Source organism: Stegostoma tigrinum, chromosome 16 (assembly GCF_030684315.1).
Source record: "Stegostoma tigrinum isolate sSteTig4 chromosome 16, sSteTig4.hap1, whole genome shotgun sequence".
NCBI lineage: Eukaryota > Metazoa > Chordata > Chondrichthyes > Orectolobiformes > Stegostomatidae > Stegostoma > Stegostoma tigrinum.
In genome coordinates, this window is record NC_081369.1 from 5,250,207 (window position 1) to 5,272,271 (window position 22,065).

At 41.1% G+C, this 22,065-nt stretch overlaps 1 protein-coding gene across 5 annotated transcripts in view; it reads left to right on the forward strand.

The window, feature by feature from the left end:
• The window catches only part of LOC125459658 (L-fucose kinase), a 335,292-nt gene that overhangs the window by 10,061 nt on the left and 303,166 nt on the right, over positions 1 to 22,065 (forward strand). For 2 of the 5 annotated variants that reach the window (XM_048546284.2, XM_059651579.1), the window contains exon 2: positions 10,491 to 10,528. The exons of 1 other annotated variant lie outside the window; for it this stretch is intronic. The gene's annotated coding sequence lies outside the window, so the exon portion shown is untranslated. Of the gene's footprint in view, positions 1 to 1,168; positions 1,221 to 10,490; positions 10,529 to 21,252; positions 21,285 to 22,065 lie in introns of those variants that run through there. 2 more of the 5 variants (XM_048546286.2, XM_048546289.2) reach the window with 2 other exon arrangements.

Genomic DNA, 22,065 nt, shown 5'->3' on the forward strand with positions numbered 1-22,065 from the left:
TAGTAACCCATAATGAAGTTTAAGCATCTTGAGAAAGGCACATTTGTGGTCAAACTGCATCAACTCGGTCCTTATTGGTATAAATCTACAGTTCAGTGTTTAGAATTAGATTGGTGATCTCATTGGGAAGATTGCTGCTGTGTGAAATGGAAATTCTGTAGAGCTGCAATAGGCAATACTCCTCTGTGGCAGTAAGCTGGCGCAGAGCAGATGGAGCTTTATGCTACATCAAAGTGTAACATTCCTGACAGAGAGCTTGATGCATAAAATATTAGAACATCCTGTGCTCCTAATACTAACCTCAATGAAAGAGTGTCATAATTGACTTCCTCCTTGCTGGGAAACAAAAACATTCTTAGTACTATATGCAAAGAGTAAAGCCAACATTTAAGTCATTTATAGAGATAGAAACATAGAAAGTAAGGATATCAGTATGTCATTCGGCCTTCAAGCCTGCTCTGCCATTTAATGTGCCCATGGCTGATCATCCAACCTAGTCTCCTGTTGGATTATGAAGAAGGGTCAACGGACCTGAAATACTGACTCTGATTTCTCTCCACAGATGCTGCCAGACCTGCTGAGATTTTCTAGCAATTTCTGTTTCCACATCTAACTCCTTGAAAGCATTAATTAGCCTCATTTGCTTTCTAAGGCAGAGAATTCTACAGGATCACCATTCTCTAGGTGAAGAAGTTTATCTTCATCCCAGTCCTCAATGGACTATCTCATATCCTTTGACTATGAAGCCTGGTTCTGCACTCCCTGGTTATTGGGGATGTCCTTCCTGCATTTACCCTGTCTATGCCTGATAGAATGCTTTGGGTTTCTATGAGACACAGACACACCGCGCCCCCCCCCCTCCAAAAAAAAGCCACTCCTTCTAAACTCCAGTGAATATAGTCCTCACTGATACAGTCTCTCATCATATACCATCTAAGGAATTGGTCTGGTAAACCTTCATTGCACTCTGTCGTAATCAGAACATTATTCCTCTTGACAGGGAGACTAATAGTGCACATAATACCCCAGGTGTGATCTCATCAAAGCATATTTGCAGCAAGACGCCCCTGCTCCTGTACGTAAATCCTCTCGTTATGAAGGCCAACAAACTACTTGGCTTCACTGCCTACTGCACTTGCATACTTACTTTCTGTGACTCTTGTTCCAGGACAACCAGGTCTCATTGCACCTCCTTCTTTTTCCAATCGATCATCATTCAGGTAATCTGCCTTCCTTTTCTGCTACCAAAAGTGGATAACCTCTCACTTACACACATTATATTTCATGCATTTGCCCACTCGCCCAACTTGCCCAAATCATACAGAAGCATTCCTGCATCTTCCTCATAGCTCACCCTTCCACCTTGCTTTGTGTTGTCTGCAAGCTTGGACATATTGCGTTTAGTTCTCTCACCTAAATTGCTAATATTTATTGTGATTATCTGGGTCCTAGCTCTGATCCTTGCAGTACCCCACTAGTCACTGCCTGCTGCAGCTTTACAATAGTTGCTACCTAACTTCTACTCTTTTTCCTGTCTGCCAACCAGCTGTCTGTCCATGTCAGTAGCCTGCCCTCAATCCCATGCACTTTAATTTTGCATGCTAGTCTCTTTGTGTGGGATCTTTCTGAAAGTCCTCAAAAGTCCAAGTGAAAAACACTCACTGACTTCCCCTTATCAACTCTTCTAGTTAGAACATCTCAGAATTTCTAGCAGATTTGCCAAGCATGGTTTCCCTTTTGTAAGTGCATACTGACTCTGTCCTATCCTGTTACTGTTTTGCTTTGATATTAAATCTTCTATAACGGACTCTAGCATTTTCCCTACTACTTATGTCAGGTGAACTGGCCTATAGTTATGTGTTCTCACTACCTCCGTTTTTAAATTGGCAAGTCACGATAGCCTCCCTCCAATCCATAGGAACTGCTCCATCCTCTATAGAGACTTGAAAGATGATCATCAATGTATCCACTGTTTCTTGGGATACTTTTCTTAAGAATTCTGAGATGTAGATTATTGGGCCCTGAGGTTTTGTCAGTCTTCAATCCCATTAGTTTCAGCAACACTGTTTCCTTACAAAATTGATTACTTTCAGTTCCTCCCTTTCGCTAGACCCTGTGTTCTGCAACATTTTTGGGATATTGTTGCCTTCTCCTTTGTGAAGATGGAATCAAAATATGTATTTAATTGGATTGCCATCTTTTTCATCCCCATCATAATTGTCCTTGCTTCTGATTGTAAGAGACACACATTTGCCTGCATTAATTTTTTATCCTCAAATATCAATAGTGGTTTCAAAAATCAGTTGTATATTTCCCAGAAGCTTACTTCTGTACTCTATTGTTCTCTTCACCAAATCCTTTGTCCTCTTTTGCTGAAATCTAAACTGCTCTCAGATTTTAAAGCCAATTTTATGCCCTTTTCTTGGATCTGATATGATCCCTTATTTGCCAAGGCTGGGCAATCTTTCCAATGTTAATTTTCTACCAGATAGGAGCAAACAATTGTTGCAGTTACTGCGTGCACTGCTCAAATGTTTGTTATTGCCTATCCACCATCACTCCTTTAGGTAATGTACTCTACCAAAGCCACCTTGCATCTCATGCCGTAATGGTTTTCTTTATTTAGATCCAGGACCTTAGTCTCCCAATCAATTACATCCTAACAAAGGATTGTATTGTATTTCGATCACTCTTTTCTCACAAGGAGCTATGCACAACTAAGATATAACCATTGCCATAGGCCACTTGTCTATAATATATCTGAAATTTTTTTTGAAAGATTACCTATAATTGATTAATCAGGGGCATAAAGGCAGAGACATGCCACAACCAGAAAACACATTAAGCAGTGATATAGCAGTCCCAACACAATACTGTGAGACATTTCACCTTCATAATGCCAGAGTTGAAAAGGAACTGGACATTACTCTGGATGGCCAAAGATTGAAGCATGATTTCCACCCTGCCTGCCCCTGTTAATCTAGGTGTCATCACTGACAGAATCTTCCTCAACAATGTACATCATCTCAGGTACTCACAGATCAACGAACCTCTTCTAGTTTCCAGTCATAAGCAACACTTTTCCCCCACATCAGGAAGATAAGTACAATAGGCAAGTGACTGAGCAAGCCCAACTATAACCCAAGCCTGCCTTGTCACCTTATAAGTAGAATACCTTCTCTTATGCCGCTCCCATGGTGGTTAAACCCACCATACTGAACTGAAACAGCTGAGGATCTTTGACACGAGGAAGCATCCATTCTTTCATTGTCAACCCCATTGCTTTACCACCTTGCTCTGATCTCCAATAGCAACAGCTCTTATTAAACTGTTTCTGGACCAGTCAAGGCCTCTGAACAGCCACCTAACATCAGTGGAGTTGCCAAGACCAGGTGGCTGCAACTGTGGTGTACTCTAGTAATGATTCTCAATGTTGAGGGGTGTCTGCTGACTAAATTTGAGGTTTGCCTAAAGAACTCTGTCGAGCTACTAACAGGCCATTCCCTGGTTCTGTGACTTTGTGCGTGCTAAATAAATAATCAGAGTGAAATCATGTGGTTCAATTTAAAGAGCAATGTGTTCTTCCAATGTTTCAGCCACCTTTAACTAACATGGCCACAAATTCATTCTTTGTTCATTCATCTAATTGCTGTTTGTGAGATGTTGCTGCCAAGCAATAGTTGTTCTATTTAAAAGTAGTCATGGAGTACTTGGAGATGTGAGGAGACAATTCAAGGAGATACAAATGCAAACTTTTTCTTTTCTAATGACAGCAGTATTTTCAGGGCACTGGTTTACGTGGTTTTACAGTAGCAATCAGCTGGCTCACCTCTCCTCATCTACTTGCATGAATCTGTTAACAACTTTCAATATTTTTAAGTGGAACAAAGTGTTTTGGCTGTGCTTGTGACCCAGAGTCAGGTTGGTATCTTTGTTGTGGCCATTGATCTGCAAACTTGACAACGTGTTATTGGGTTAAGATAATAAAGTGTGAAGCTGGATGAACACAGTAGGCCAAGCAGCATCTCAGGAGCACAAAAGCTGACGTTTCAGGCCTAGACCCCTCTTCATCAGAGAGGGGGATGGGGTGAGGGATCTGGAATAAATAGGGAGAGAGGGGGAGGCGGACCGAAGATGGAGAGAAAAGAAGATAGGTGGAGAGGAGAGTATAGGTGGGGAGGTAGGGACAGGATAGGTCAATCCAGGGAAGACGGACAGGTCAAGGAGGTGGGATGAGGTTAGTAGGTAGGAAATGGAGGTGCGGCTTGGGGTGGGAGGAAGGGATGGGTGAGAGGAAGAACAGGTTAGGGAGGCAAAGACAGGCTGGGCTGGTTGTCTGATGCAGTGGGGGGAGGGGACGAACTGGGCTGGTTTTGGGATGCGGTGGGGGAAGGGGAGATTTTGAAGCTGGTGAAGTCCGCATTGATACCATTGGGCTGCAGGGTTCCCAAGCGGAATATGAGTTGCTGTTCCTGCAACCTTCGGGTGGCATCATTGTGGCACTGCAGGAGGCCCATGATGGACATGTCATCTAAAGAATGGGAGGGGGAGTTGAAATGGTTCGCGACTGGGAGGTGCGGTTGTTTATTGCGAACCGAGTGGAGGTGTTCTGCAAAGCGGTCCCCAAGCCTCCGCTTGGTTTCCCCAATGTAGAGGAGGCCACACCGGGTACAATGGATACAGCACAACCAGCCCAGCTCTTCCCCTCCCCCCACTGCATCCCAAAACCAGCCCAGCCTGTCTCTGCCTCCCTAACCTGTTCTTCCTCTCACCCATCCCTTCCTCCCACCCCAAGCCGCACCTCCATTTCCTACCTACTAACCTCATCCCACCTCCTTGACCTGTCCATCTTCCCTGGACTGACCTATCCCCTCCCTACCTCCGCCCGCCCCGCCCGCCCCCCACCATGCTCTCCTCTCCACCTATCTTCTTTTCTCTCCATCTTCGGTCCGCCTCCCCCTCTCTCCCTATTTATTCCAGAACCCTCACCCCATCCCCCTCTCTGATGAAGGATCTAGGCCCGAAACGTCAGCTTTTGTGCTCCTGAGATGCTGCTTGGCCTGCTGTGTTCATCCAGCTTCACACTTTATTATCTTGGATTCTCCAGCATCTGCAGTTCCCATTATCACTGACACAACATGTTATTGGGTGTGATTTTATAATATCTCACCTTCTCACACAGCGTGGTGAAAGAAAATTCTTTTGGAACAGATTTAAGTGACAATGGTTTGTGTCAAGCCAGTTGCACAGTCTCACTTGTTGGCTAGGTACTCACAAATGTGCACATTTGGTGAATTTTCTAATGCTGTTGATGAGTTTCCATTGAGAATTTCTAAGCAATTATTTTTCTTTTGTTACAGCAATTCACTATATCATAGCCAGCGCAGTTTTGATTACATATGCTCAAAGACCAAATTGGAGATCCCTATATAACTGAGTTGGTATGACATGTTGGAAAATATTAAATGTACCATAGCACCCGACGTAGGGGACCTGCTTTCAATTCAAGCAGAGATGCTGGTTGCCGCAACAGAGGCCCTAGAACTGGTCCTAGAAGCGGGGAAGACAGTAAACCAACACTGGCAGGGGTTTCTGGGTGTAATTGAGGACACAGTATAGAGATTCATCCCAAAGAAAAGATACAAAGGAAGTCAGGAAATATATCAAAGAAAAAGGGACAGTCTATAAATTGGCCAAGAGCACTGGGAAATCAGAAGATTGGGAAGGCTACAAAAACAGACAGAGGATAACAAAGAGAGTAATAAGGAAGGAGAGAATCACATATGAAGGTAGGCTAGCTAGTAATATTAGAAATGATAGTAAAAGCTTCTTTCAATACATAAGAAACAAACGAGAGGCAAAAGTAGATATTGTGCTGCTCCAAATTGATGCTGGAAGGCTAGTGATGGGAGATAAGGAAATAGCTGAAGAACTTAATAAGTACTTTGCGTCAGTCTTCACAGTGGAAGACATGAGTAGTATGCCAACAATTAGGGAGAGCCAGGGGGCAGAGTTGAGTATGGTAGGTATTACAAAAGAGAAAGTGTTAGAAAAGCTAAAGGGCCTAAAAATTAATAAATCTCCTGGCCCTGATGGGCTACATCCTAGAGTTCTGAGGGAGGTGGCTGAGGAAATAGCAGAGGCTTTGGTCGTGATCTTTCAAAAGTCACTGGAGTCAGGGCAAGTCCCAGATGATTGGAAAATTCCCTTGTAACTCCCTTGTTTAAGAAAGGATCAAGGCAAAAGATGGAAAATTATAGGCTGATTAGCCTAACCTCGGTAGTTGGTAAAATTCTAGAATCCATTGTCAAGGATGATATTTCTAAATTCCTGGAAGTGCAGGTTCAGATTAGAACAAATCAGCGTGGATTTAGTAAGGGGAGGTCGTGCCTGACAAACCTGTTAGAATTCTTTGAAGAGGTGACAAGTATGTTAGACCAGGGAAACCCAGTAGATGTTATCTATCTAGACTTCCAAAAGGCCTTTGATACGGTGCCTCATGGGAGGCTGCTGAACAGGGTGAGGGCCCATGGTGTTCAAGGTGAGCTACTGGCTTGGATTGAGGATTGGCTGTCTGAGAGAAGGCAGAGAGTTGGGATAAAAGGCTCTTTTTCGGAATGGCAACCAGTGACGAGTGGTGTCCCGCAGCGTTCAGTGTTGGAGCCGCAGCTGTTCACCTTTATATATTAATGATCTGGATGAAGGGACTGGGGGCATTCTGGCGAAGTTTGCTGATGATACGAAGATAGGTGGACAGGCAGGTAGTACTGAGGAGATGGGGACACTGCAGAAAGATTTAGACAGTTTAGGAGAGTGGTCCAGGAAATGGCTGATGAAATTCAATGTGTGTAAATGTGAGGTTTTGCACTTTGGAAAAAAGAATACAGGCATGGACTATTTTCTAAACGGTGTGAAAATTCGCAAAGCAGAAGTGCAAAGGGATCTGGGAGTGTTGGTGCAGGATTCTCCAAAAGTTAACTTGCAGGTAGAGTCCATAATTAAGAAAGCGAATGTAATGTTGTTTATCTCAAGAGGGTTGGAATATAAAAGCAGCAATGTGCTTCTGAGGCTTTATAAGGCTCTAGTTAGGCCCCATTTAGAATACTGTGTCCAATTTTGGGCCCCACGCCTCATGTAGGACATACTAGCCCTGGAGCGTGTCCAGCAGAGATTCACACGGATGATCCCTGGAATGGTAGGTTTAGCGTATGATGAACGGCTAAGGATCCTGGGATGGTACTCATTAGAGTTTTGAAGGTTGTGGGGAGATCTAATAGAAACTTACAAGATAATGTATGGTTTAGAAGGAGTGGACGCTAGGATGTTGTTTCCGTTGGGCGGGGAAACTAGGACCCGTGGGCACAGCCTTAAAGTTAGAGGGGGTAAATTTAAAACTGAAATGAGATGACATTTCTTCAGCCAGAGAATGGTGGTCTTGTGGAATTCATTGCCGCAGAGTGCAGTGGAGGCCGGGACGTTGGATGCCTTCAAGGCAGAGATCGACAAATTCTCGATCTCAGAAGGAATCAAGGGCTACGGGGAGAGTGCAGGGAAGTGGAGTTGAAATGCCCATCAGCCATGATTTAAATGGCGGAGTGGACTTGATGGGCCAAATGGCCTTACTTCCACTCCTATGTCTTATGGTCTTATGGTCTAATGCCTACCACATTTTTTTTACAGATATGTCAGAGCCCTGGCACTTTCTATGTATTAAGTGAATGGTGTGTTATGCAGGAATATTTAAACTGTCTTAACTGAATGAGTACGTAAGTTCCAAATAGATATTGGCCATAAATTGTCAGCAGCAATGTGCTGTATCCAGTAATGAAATTTGGATTTCATGTGAAAGAAATACACACTTTTCAGCACTATGCAAAGTAGAATTTTGGTGCATGTGTGCTAGTAAATAGAAATAATAAGTAACTTTTGAATTTGTTCATTCAGTGTTTTTATTTAACTGAATATTATCACATTAACTATCCGTGAAGTTAGTAGATGGTCCATAGAATCCCTACAGTGTAGAAACAGGCCCTTTGTCCCAACAAGTCCACACTGACGCTCACAGCATCCCATCCAGAACTCTCCCCCTACAACCCACCTAATCTATACATCCCTGAACACTATGGGGCAATTCAGCATGGCCGATCCACCTAACCTGCACATGTTTGGACTGTGGGAGGAAACCAGAGCACCCAGAGGAAACCGACGCAGACACGAGGAGAATGTGCAAACTCCACACAGACAGTCACCCGAGGGTGGAATTGAACCCGGGTCTGTGACGTTGTGAGGCAGCAGTGCTAACCACTGAGCCTCATGATAATGAGTGATCTCGTATTGATGTCAGAGCATTGAGAGAAGTTGGGATGTCATGTCGCGGCTATACAGGATATTGGTGAGGCCACTTTTGGCGTGCTGCATACAATTCTGGACAAAAAACAAGAAAAATTAACAATACAGCACAGGAACAGGCCTTTTGGCCCTCTCAGCTTGTGCTGACATGTTTTACCCTTCCGTACTAAAACTATCTTTACTTACAGGATCCATATCCCTGAATTGCCTTCCTATTCATGTATTTGTCGAGGTGCTTCTCAAATGCTGCTGTTGTCTGCTTTCACCACCTTCACTGGCAGCACGTTCCAGGCACTCACCACCCTTTGTATGAAAAGCTTATCTATTCGAGTCCAGCACCACCAGCATCTCTCGGAATCTATGGCCCCTAGTAATGACCCCTCCATCCTGGCTCACCCTGCCATAAGAAGGATGTTATTAAATTAGAAAGGGTATAGAAAAGATTTACAAGATTTTAGCGGGACCGGAGAGTTCGTGTTATGGGGAGAGGGTGGACAGGCTGGGCCTTTTTGCCCTAGAACTTTGGAGGTTGAGAGGTGACCCTATAGAAATTTGTAAAATCATAAGGGGCATAGATAAGGTGAATAGCAAAACTCTTTTCTGTAGTGCAGGGAAGTTCAAAACTCGGGCATAGGTTTATGGTTAGAGGGAACGATTTAAAAGGGACCTGAGAGAAACTTTTTCTACACAGAGATTGATGTGTATATGGAATGAACTGCCAGAGGAAGTTGTAGATGCAGATATAGCTACAACATCTTTTAAAAAACATCTGGACAGGTAAACGAATAGGAAAGGTTTAGAGGGATATGTTTCACTGCAGGCAAATGGAACTAGTTTAATTTGTGAAGCCTAATCAACACGGAGAAGTTGGGTTGAAGGGTTTGTTTCTGTGCTGTATGTCACTATGGCATTATGTGACATGTTGAGTTTGCTTGATTTCAACAGTTCTGTTGATGAAACTGATTGGTTTTTCACATTATTTGTGGCATTCGATTGAGTTCCTTTTGTAGATGTCAGAAACTTTGTTTTCTGATGTTTATCCATTTTCTTTCCCTTTCATAAATCACACAAGAATATGGTCAGAAATGGACCATTTGGCCCTTTGAGCTTGCTTCACCACACAGCCCATCATGACCAAGTTGCTCATTAAATCCCATCCTTCTGTACTAACCCCAATTTCTTCAAACAGTTTCTCTAAAAATCTATCAATCTATGTCAAGAAAATACTCAGTGATCAACCATCTCCAGCATTCTGGAGTAGAGATTTCCAAAGACCCATAAAGAATAAACCTTGCACAAAGAAATGTCTCCTCATGTCAGTCCCTTATTCAGAGTCGATTCTTTTGTTTCAAGATCCCCTAGTCAGAGGAAATATCTCCCTCTATCTACCCTGTCATAGTGAGATCACCTTTTGTTCTCCTACAACTAACGCATATATTAGGGTTTTTCTTAACCTTTATAAGCACTCTCCTCACTCCAGAATTTAACCTAAATAAGTTTGTCCTTCATTATGTGTGCAGACCAATTTAATTCTTTGACTAACAAGGGCTAATATTTCTATTTGTATTTTCAATTCCCATACCTGTATGTTAAATTTCTGTGATATGGGTGTCAGGGAATTATGCCCCTCTGAAAATCAATGTTTCTAAGTCCATGAAAATTTTAATAAGTTTTCTGCTTTTCAGTTTTGTCTTCCAAAGTAGATAATTTTGTCACCCAGATTATATTTGATCTGTAACGTTCTCGAACACTCATTTACCCAGTCTGTATCCTGTTTTTTTCAATTTCTTTAAGTTCTTACTTTTGTGACTCATTTATTTCCTTAAACTGCTTCTCCAGATCTGTAGGAGAAATGTTGTTCTTGCATTTCCATTCACTATGGCGTAATTCCTATTGCTGATATCAAATCTGGCATTGATTCTTTGCAAACCTGCCTTTTGATTTGTTAGAATTTGCTGAGATCAGAACTCAGTGATGTATTATAGTTGCCTTTATAAGGTCTGGAATGTGTAAGAAGCATGATATTTTATTGTTGCTGAATTGCTTCATCAATAACCTTTCCTCCAACATAATGTGAGAAGTGGGATGTTTGCCTACGACGTGTATTCCATTAAATTTGTAATTTCTGCATTCGATTACAGTTTCTGCCCAAATGGAGAAAGATCTGGACCTCATTAAGGTAACATTTTTGATACACAAGCCTCAGAAAATAAGAGAAGGTAATCACCACCTCTTAATAGCAGCTTTACTGTGGTCCAATCCCACAGCATAAACGTTCCAGAGTTTACAGTTTAAACAGCAAAGTTGATTGATTGTAAGATCCTAAGTAACAGGAGCATGATTAGGCCATTCAGCCCTTTACATTTGGTAGTGCCATTCTAGTCTGCTTATAGCTTTAACCTCAATTAGCTGTCCATTATCCCCATAATCTTTGGCATCTTTGTCAATCAAAAGTCTTGATGAACTGGTTCATCAATGACCCAGCCTGCACCACTTCTTTTGGAAGAGAATTTCAAACACTAATGATCCTCTGAGAGGATAAATTCTTCCTCATTTCCATATTGATTGGGGATCCTTCTAATTTTTAAACTAGACCTCTAATTCTAAATTTCTTCCTTGAGGGAAACTTTCCATTTTACATCCACCTCTCCAGATCTTGTACATTTCAGTTAGATCACAACGCAGTCACCTAAACTTCAATAGGTGCATATCCAACCTGTGCAGTATTTACCCTGCATATCCTAGGAATTAGTCAAGTGAACTTTCTCTGAGCTGCCTCCAATGGTATTATACCTTTTCTATAAGTAAGGAGACCAAAACTAGATGCAGTTGAGATGTAATCTCATCAATGCTGCGTATAACAGTAGCAAAACTTCCTGACTTCTACAATTCATAACCTTTGCAACAAAAAACAACATTCAATTTGCCAGAGATAGTAGGAACTGCAGATGCTGGAGAATCTGAGATAACAAGGTGTAGAGCTGGATGAACACAGCAGGCCAAGCAGCATCAGAGGAGCAGGAAAGCTGACATTTCAGGCTTAGATCCTTCTTCAGAAATACAATTCTGATAGTGCTTCCATTTTTGAAGAAGGGTCTAGGCCCGAAACGTCAGCTTTCCTGCTTCTCTGATGCTGCTTGGCCTGCTGTGTTCATCCAGCACTACTCCTTGTTATCTCAGATTCTCCAGCATTTGCAGCTTCTACTATCTCTGAAACAATTTTAACCCCACTGCAAAGACTCTTCTAAGGATATCTGCCCTGGAGAAGTTACCCTCCTCACATTCAATTTGCCACTTGTTGTATCTACCCCCTAATGTTTTGTTATCTAGCCATTGTCACAATCAACCTGTGTGAGGCTTGCCAATTTATTATGACAACAGAGCTGTTATCCCAATTATCAAGCTTCCAGACAAGGGATAAACAGGCTACCCTTTATTCATCTACTCAGCTAGACACAACAGGTTAATTAAAATAAGATCCTCCATCTTGTGGATACCCATCTCCCAGATCAAATGAATTTATATTTTAAAAGGAGTTGGTTTTATCTCAAGAAAGCCTTGTTAATGAAAAAGCGAGGTTATTACTTCGTAAAAGCAAACACAAATAATAATGCAACACAGACGTACAGATTAGAAGTAAGATGTGAGTGGAAAAGAAGTTAAAAAACATCTTTGGGTCATTCTTGAAGAGTAATTAATGTAATGTTGATCAATGAACAGTGAGTTCAGCATCCTTTGCAGATTAGCTAAAATTCTTGTGCCCAGTTTCCTTTTGAACTGGTTCTCTGCCTGACTTCCATCACTCAGCTTGAGAGAATCTTTTACCTTCAATACAGAGGTGACTAGTGGATGGTTCTTCGACTGTGGCCTTAACAGCTCAAGCTTAGGCTAGTGCATATTAGTGCTTCGAGCCAATAGCAAATACACACCATGATTGAAACGCGCTTTCTTGAAAGAGGAAACACAAACATGTCCCTTACCCATCATGTTCACTGTCTGAGATGCGCACAGAAATTACACTTCAATTTTTCTCACTTTGCTTCCTTGACACCTTATGGTTCAGGTGACATTCCAGGGTTCTTTTTCAGACTGACATTGACTTTACATCCACAGTCATCTTATGGACATATCTCTTTTTTCTCCCCCTTCGGTTTTAAAACCACATCTTGCAGTTGAACGTTAAATGTGTTCATAGGTCCACTGGGGTTATGATATATGTACCTGACACCAACACTATCTGTAAGCCCAAAACTATTAATTAATTATTTTGTTCAGTAAGTTTTTATGTAGTACCTTATTAAGTGTTTTTTAGAAACACACACAGACCAAATCATCTGGTACTTCTTTATCAATTCTTATAAATTAGTCAAACATAATTTCCCTTTGACAAAATCACATTGACTCTGTTGATTGTATTATTATTTTTCTGAGCGATATACTACTCCCTTCTTCGTAATGAAATCTACATTTTCGAATGTCAGATTTTAGACTAACTGGCCTATAGTTTCCTTCTTTCTGTCTCCATCTTTTGTTGTACACATGCATTACTTCTGCAATTTTCAAATCATCTTGGACCTTACCAGGACTCAGGACATTTTGGAAGATTACAACAATGTGTCATTGTCTCTGCAAGCCCTTTGTTTGATGACCTAGTTAGTCCAAGGTACATGTCAGCTTTTAATCCCAAAGTTGTTATATATATTTTCCTCTAGTAATTATTTCAAGTTCTTCCCTCTGGGTCTATGCTTTTCTTCTATTTTTAGGATACTTTATGTCTCTTTTGTTGTGAAGACTGATACAATGTACTTCAAAATGGACTTCATTTTCTTGTTTCCTACAATACAGAATAACACAGAGATTGTTACTTTTGTGGTTCTGTATTTAAATTTAGTACCTCGCTGTTATTCATTCCATACAGCTTCTTTCTTATTCTTTGTTGCTAGAGAGGCACCTCAGCCTTTGGGAATTACGGTCACAGCTGCAGGCAACTGTATCTCCCTAACTATATTGACCCCTACTGCAACTACCTTCTATTTACTTTCTGTATGGGCTGTGTTCATTTACTCGCCTTTCCTCTTGTCCACACAAAGTGCAGGATATGAAACGGTTGGGTTCGCAAGGCCTGAGCCTCCTTCATTGCTACCTTATAAATCCCTACACTTGCTTCACCACAGTCACACCATCCTGCCGTGGCAACAGATAAAATATGAAACATCTAGCTGAAGTGGTGTTGACAGTTGACAATGGTTACACAGTAGCCATTAGACCAGCTCTTCGTTCCAGATGTATTTTGAATTGTAAATACACTCTCTGCTGTGCTGGGGTTTGAACTTAGAAGGTTGGCCTGTGTTCCGGATTGCTCGTACCGTGACATTCTCCCTCTGTGGTTATTGACTTGCTTGCCGAGCTGGCTTGTTTTTGTTCAGACATTTTGTCACCATGCTTGGTGACATCATCAGTGGAGCCTGCGATGAAGTGAAGTTATTCAACTCTGCTTGGAATTTATACTATCCGGTCCGTTTTGGTGAGTACTGTCATTTTCAGTTTTGAACTGTAAGGTTTTATATATGGGGCCCAATTTGATATGTTTGTTAATTGAAGTATGGGTAGAGAACCATGCCTCTAGGAATTCCTGTGTGTGTCTATGTTTGGCTTGGGCTACTATGGTTGCTTTTCCCAGTTAAACTGATGGCCTTCATTGTCTGAATATATAGGTGTTAAGGACAGTTCATCTTGCCGTTTTGTTGCTAGCTGAGCTTTGTGTATTCTGATAGCTAGTTTCTTTCCTGTTTGTCTGATGTAATGTTTGTGGCAGTCGTTGCATGGTATCTTGTAAAACACGTTCATTCTGCATGTTGTGGGAATGGTGTCTTTAATCCTTGTAAGTGTTTGTCATTGAGTGGCTATGGGCTTGTGAGCCACTATGATTCCTAGTGGTCTTAGGAGTCTTGTTGTTAATTCTAGCATGTTCCTGATGTGGGGAAGTTTGGTAAGTTCGTTAGGTCGTACAGTTTCCTCCTGTTGTTGCCTGTTATGTAGGCATCTGTGGATGAAGTTGCGGGGATATCCATTTAAGGCGAGGATCTTGTATAAGTGTTCTTCCTCTTCCCAGCATAGTTCTGATATGTTGCAGTGTGTCCTGGCCCATTTAAATAGTGTACTAGTGCAGCTTTGTTTTGTGCACGTTGGGGTGGTTGCTGTGGAAGTTGAGGATTTGATCTGTGTGGGCTCCTTTTCGGTTTACAGAGGTTTGGAACTCCCTGTTTTGCCAGGTTGTGAATTTAATCCCTGCAAATATGCTGCTGCTTTGTGCCTGGTAAGGAGACAATGGGTCTGAGATCCACCTAAACTGTGGATCCGGTATACAGACGACACATTTGTCATTATTAAACACAGCAAAATAGGAGAGATCCACCACCTCATCAGCAGTGTATTCACAGGATTAAATTTACAAGGGAAGCAGAAACTAATAATCAACTTCCATTTCTGGATGTTAAGGTAGAACAACTAACAAACGGGGAGTTCCAAACCTCAGTATACAGAAAAGCAACCCGTACAGATCAAATCTTCAACTTCCACAGCAACCACCCCAACGTCCACAAAGAAAGCTGCACAGGACACTATTTAAATCGGCCAGGACACACTGCAACACTCCAGAATTACACCAGGAAGAAGAACACTTATACAAGATCCTTGCCTTAAACAGATATCCCTGTAACTTCATCCACAGATGCTTACATAACAGGCAACAATGGGAAGAAGTTACTGTTACTGTCTAACTGTCACTTGCATAATTCTGTTAGTAAAAGATTGACGACTTAATACACTTACCACACTTCGCCACACCAGGAACATATTGGAATTGACACAACAAGACTTCTAAGACAACTAGGAATCATGGTGGCCCACAAACCCACAGCCATACTATGATAAACACTTACAAGGATTAAAGCCCCCATTCCCACAACATGCCGTTGAATGTGGTTTACAAAATACCATGCAACGACTGCCACAGGCATTACATTGCACAGACAAGAAGGAAACTAGACACAAAGCTCAGCTAGCAGCAAAACGGCATGATGAACTGTCCTTAATACCTATACATTCAGACAATGAAGGCCATCAGTTTAACTGGGTCAAAGCAACCATAGTAGCCCAAGCCAAACATACGCACACGGGAATTCCTAGAGGCATGGTTGTCGATCCATAATGCAATCAACAAACATACAGAATTGGACCCCATATGTAAACCCATACAGATCAAAACCGGAAATGACAGTAGTCACCATAACGGACCAGACAGTATAAATTCCAAGCGGAGTAAAATAACATTGCTTCATCGGAGTCTCCACTGATGATATCACCTAGCATGGTAACGAAATGTCCGAACAAAGACGAGCCAGCTCGGCGAGCAAGTCAACAACCTTATCCGCAACCCGAGCTACAAATCTTTGCCAATACTTTAAATTATCACTATGCCACCACCTTCCTGTTTAGGGCAAAGGAACCTAAAACTCACCATTTTGCCTACCTGTGTATCTAATTAGTTTCTCTGGATTTCAAGTTGTGGGTCTTTTAGTCTCTCGCTCTCTATCTTAAATGAATCCTTTTTGTAACAGGCCAGAAAACCATGTACTCCCTTGAACCAAATCACGTCAATTTCCAACGTTTAAGATTTAAGCATTAATCTCACTGAACCTTTGTAATATCGTGACTGCAAAAGAAAGTTAAAGGTTCAGTATTCTGCTGGGAGTTACTCATGTTCTGACTGCATAAACCTTTCCGTCGAATGCAAGGCAATTGTCTGGAATATGATGGAATGCTCTCCTGTTGCCTTTGTGAGAACAACTCTTTAAAAAAAATTGATCGCTTGAGACCAGGCATCCATTTGAGTGATACCCCATTCACCACCTTAAAGATTAATTTCCTCTCCACTGGTAATTGTGACTGCAGTGTGTGCTATTTCAAGATGCACCACAGGAACTACCAAATCCATAATCTGTATTATTTGGAAGATCATGAGGAACACACATATGGGGGGGGGGAAACCATCAGCTTCAGAATTCCCTCCAAGAGTTAGAAATATGTCATTGTTCCTTTGCATTTGGGCAAAAATATTGCAACTCCCTTCTTAGCAGCACTCTGGGAGTGTCTTCACCATATAGACTGCAGCAATTCAGGCAGCAGCTTGCTGCCACCTTCGTGGGTAATAAAGGAAGGGCACATCGAATGCTGATCTTGCCAACCACGGTCAAGTCCTGGGAATTAAGGTAAAATTTAATTCAATCTTTTATTAACCGAATTATGCAAGTGACTGTTAGACTGTAACAGTTACTTCTTCCACTGCTGATAACAAGTATTATAAGAATGACTTGTATCATTGAAGGATAGATCTGTTTTGAATACCACTCTAAAACATAATTTAACCTTTTGTGGAAACTATTCATGGCGGCATTGTTCAGTTTGCCAGTTTTGAACTTTACCCAGGAGATTTGTAGCTGGAGCTGATCCCGGACAGAAAATTTATTTCCAGGGACCAGGACAGGCTCTTGTTTGCCAGTTTGAGCTGGGTAACTACTGGGAGAAAAAACTCAGCTGGAGGATAAAGACAGTGAGTTGTACCAAGAAGGTAATGAATGACTGAGTGTCACTGTTTGCCTCATTTGTTCGAATCTTGACATTCTTCCATTCATTGTCCATCGTGAAACTGGAAAGAGGGAACTTATATTGGGGCTGTGGAGAAGCAAATTGGAGAATTGGGACTGTTTTTATTCAACAGAGTCATTTGGCTAATAATCTGGAGCGGAAAGTCTATTTGATTTCCAGTCCCATCCCATCAGCTATAGCAATCAATAGGAGTGACTCTGAGAAGCTAATTAGATTTTAATCAGCTGTCAGCTGCAGATCAACTGTTAATGCCATTTTGCCTTCACTGGCCCCATTCTGTCCTGTAAAGGTTGTTTTCTTTTATGTGATTTATCCCACGCTGCCCTACATCTACTTAGACAATAGCTAGACTCAGCATTGTAGTGGCAAGATTTTTCATGGCCTAAAGCTGATATCTGAGTTCTTTTAGCACATTAATTATCAATATCTCCAACAGTTGACGAAGTTTAAGATTGGACAAGGCTAGGTATATCTTGAATTGTTAAGCAGCTTTATTCCACAGTCAAGTACACGCAGCTATGATCTGACTTAGTAGTCCAATAAGTATACCTTCACTCACATTAACGTAAAAATAATGAACACGCCAACCATCCCATTTCATTGATCAATCTTATTTGATTGCCACAGACTAACTCCTCTCAATTCTTAGCTCCTAGTCAAGGCATAACATCTCAGCCTTCAGCAGTTCTTTGTCATCTGAATGTCTATTTGTTTTTGCTTATTTTCACAATTTTCTTCTCTCTTGGAGAATGCAGTGGAGTTTCTTTCCTGTAAACCCATTTGCATTGAAGTTAATTGTAGGATTAAAATGCCTTGTTAGTGTGAGTGACATTGTATTTGAAATAGTGCTGGAAAAGAGCAGGTTGTTAACAGAGACAACTTTTGGTATGAATGATTTGCATGAGCAAGTTCAAAAATTCTGGAATATTTAAATATGTAACAAAATCTAGGCAAAAATACTATACACAAAGGTGTCTGTTTTAACAGCAGTCATATTATTTTAAATATACTTCATTTTTTACTTCTACCATAAATTTAGTATTGGAGCCCAATCTTCTATTTAAATGAGCAGCATTTTTTAAAATAGTGCTGATGCATTTAATGTGTTAGGTATACACTCTACAAACTAAGACTTCACATATTTTCATAATAATACGGTTGTCCTCTGTGTGATGTTATATTTGAGGTTTATGACCTACGATTCCATTGAGAATGAATGTGTTCTAGCCAACTTGTGTTTTACAAATTTAGTTCCCCTATTCGTCGATCATGTTATAGCCAATTCACGTTGCCAGAACGCGCATTATAGGAGAATGCTCTGTATTTGTATATAATTGCTAGTTCTAATGAGGAATCCAAGATCTTTAGTATCATAATGTCTATGGCTGGTTTCTTGCATATTAAAGGATAACATAAGTGTTGCTGCATCAGGTAAAATTCCCTGCTGGAGGAAACACTCACATCAAGGACTGCTGCTGTCTGAGCCATGATGTCTGTCAACTGACTGTCTACGCAGCATCCTGCTTCTAAAAGTTTTCAATTCTTATCCCTTTTCTTTGTAGGCAGAGATTAAAGGGCTTTCTATCATGTGGATAATGGTATTGTTCTGATCAGAAAAGCTAACCGATTATTTCTTTGGTCTTTGGGGGTAAAATAGCATGCATCCAGTAAATTAATCATTGGAGTTTTTTCTTAAGAAATGGAAATAGACTGAAACAAAAGCAAAATACTGCAATTTTAAAAAGAAAACAGAAAATTCTGGAGGCATTTCACAGGTCAAGCATCTTCTGTAGAGCTAGAAGCAAATTGGATTTTGTGGGCAATGATAAAGTGAAAACACTTGCCATCATTTTACTCTACAAAGCTGCCTACAAAGATTTGACAGGCTTTTAATTGTGGAGACATTCTGTCATTGGGCATCTGTTCCAGTTGACTTCCTCTGCAGGAAATCTGGCATAGGAACATTAAAAAAAGGGAGCAGAAGTAGGTCATTTGGCCCTCATGTTAAATGATGGAGCAAACGAGATTATGGCTGATGTGGCCCAGACCCTAACTCCACTTCTGTGCAGTTCAGCATAGCTGTCAACTCCCGGATATTTTAAAAGTATAGAAATGACCTCCTTAAATACACACAGCGATCTAGTGTCAACAAATCTCTGGGATAGAAAATTCCAGATATTCTCTATACTCTGCACCACCCAACTTCAAGTCATTAATGTAGACATAAGTAATTGACGTCCTAAGACCAGTCCTTGTTGCACTTCACACCTGAAAAAGACCCATTAATTCCAACATTGTATATGTGGGTTAATGAATCCTTAATCCATATTAATGACATTACTCTATTTCTGCCTTATGAAATAACCTTAACACATACATTCTGAAAATCCAAATAGACTACATCCACCTGTTCCCCTTTATCAAATTGGCTTGTTATATCCTTAAAGAACACTAACAAATTTGTCAAATGTGATTGGCCTTTCACAAAACCGTATTGACTCATTTTTTGACTTTTTTTTGTTTGTGTTAAGTTTTTCTTAATGCTGTGTCATTTCTTCCTTAATAATGGGCTCTAGCATTTTGCCAACAATGTTATGCTACTCTTTATAAAAAGCAAAATACTGCAATGCTGGAAATCTGAAATAAAAATGAAGTGTGAAATAAATTTCAACAGATTTGTGGAGAAAGAAGCAGTTCATGTTTTGAGTCCAGTGTAACTCTTCCTTGGAACTGATTTTAGATATTAGGGTACTGGCCAATAGTTCTCTACCTTCTGTCTCCCTCTTCTTGAATTGGTATGTTGCATTAGTGGTTTTCCCATCTTTTGGAATCCTTGGTGAATTCTGAAATGTTTTGTTCAGTTCCTGCGTGATCTTTTGCAGCCAGTTCATTTGTAACCTTTGGATGCAGGCCATCAGGTGCTGGCAGCTTCTCTGCAATTAAATCTGTTTCAGAAATAGTAGGAACTGCAGATGCTGGAGAATCTGCGATAACAAGGTGTAGAGTTGGATGAACGCAGCAGCCCAAGCAGCATCAGAGGAACAGGAAGGCTGACATTTCGGCCTGGACCTTTCTTCAGAAAAACGACAAAGTTTTTTCTGAAAAAGGGTCTAGGGCAGAAACATCAGCCTTGCTGCTTGGCCTGCTGTGTTCATCCAACTCTACACCTTGTTATCTCTGCATTTAAACCTGTTGGTTTGTCAAATACTTTGTTTCTTATGAAAAAGACTGTTATATGATTTTTCCTGTTGTTACTACCTTGCTCCTCTGTTATCTTTGGAATACACTGGTGGTCATTTTTCAAATTTCTATTGAACCTGGAATCCCACACTTGTACAAAAAAGGAAATAGTAAACAGTTATAGACCTTCAGCCTGATATCGATAATTTGGAAATGCTGGAGTCAGGATTTAACAGCAGAGCACTTGGAAAGCAATGACAACGTTTGATTGAGTTTGCATGGATTTATGAGGGGGAAATCGTTTTTCACTAATCTGCTGGAATTTTGAAAAGATGTAACTATTGAATTTGATAAACGGGAGCATTATTTTCAAAAGGCTTTTGATAAGGTCTGTCATAAGAGATTAGTATGTAAAATTAAAGTGCATGGGTTTGGGGGTAGTGTACTGCCATGGATAGATTACTGACAGAAGAAAACAGAATAGGAATGTGCGGATCATTTTCAGAGTTGAAAACAGTGACCAGTGTGGTACTGTAGCGACCAGCATTGTGCCCTAACTATTTAGTCTATAGATTAAAGAATGGATGAGAGAAATAAAAGTAATATATCAAAGTTTCCAGATGACACAAAGAAGAGTGGTATGTATCGAACTGTAGGGAGAAATCCAGAAATATGATGCTGCCTGGCCTTTTGAGTCCCTCCGGCTCCACACTGTATTATATATGTGATTTGGACAAGTTGGGTTAATGGGCAAATGCGTGATGGATGGAATATAATGTGTATAACTGTGATGTTATATGCTTCGGTAGTAAAAGTAGAAAGGCACATTATCTGAACGGTGATAGATCTTGTCGCACTTGCCCCATTCCTAAACTGAGTGTCTTTGTACATCATTCGCTGAATGTAAACATGCAAGTGCAGCACGTGGTGAAGAAGACAAATGATATGTTGGCTAATAAAAACTGAAATAACTGCGGATGTTGTAAATCCTCAGGTCACCAGACCTGAAACATTAACTCTGTTTTTTCCTTCACAGATGCTGCCAGATCTGCTGAGCTTTTCCAACAACGTTGTTTTTGTTGTAAATGGTATGTTGGTCTTCATTGCGAGAGGATTTGAGTACAGGAATAGGAATGTCTTGCTGCAAGTGCACGGGACTTTGTTGAGATCACACCTGTAGTATCGTGTGCAGTTTTGATCATCTGAGAAAGGATGTTCAGGCTATGATGGGAGTGTGATGGAGATTCAGTGGACTGATTCAGAGGATGGGAGGACTGTATGAAGATGTATGAAGACACAGGATTGATTAAGATTATATTTGCTGGAAATGAGAATAGTGAGTGGGAATCTCATAAAAAAGGAATAGAAAAAAGGGGCAGCACGGTGGCTCAGTGGTTAGCACTACAGCCTCACAGCACCAGGGACCCAGGTTCAATTCCAGCCTCAGGCGACTGTCTGTGTGGAGTTTGCACATTTTCCCCGTGTCTGCGTGGGTTTCCTCCGGGTACTCCGGTTTCCTCCCACACTCGAAAGATGCGCAGGTTAGGTGGATTGGCCATGCTAAATTGCCCGTAGTGTTCAGGGGTGTGTGGGTTATAGGGGATGGGACTGGGTGGGATGCTTCAAGGGGCGGTGTGGACTTGTTGGGCCGAAGGGCCTGTTTCCACACTGGAGGTAATCTAATCAGAAATGTATAAAATTCTGACAGAATTTGACCGGGGTGAGCATAGGAAGGATGTTCCTAACGTCTGTAGAATCCAGTACCAGAGTTCATATTCTAAGGATGGAGGAAAGGCCATTTAGAGCTGAGATGAAGAGAAAGTTCCTCACCCAAAGAGTGGTGAGACTGTGGAATTCTCTGCCACAAAA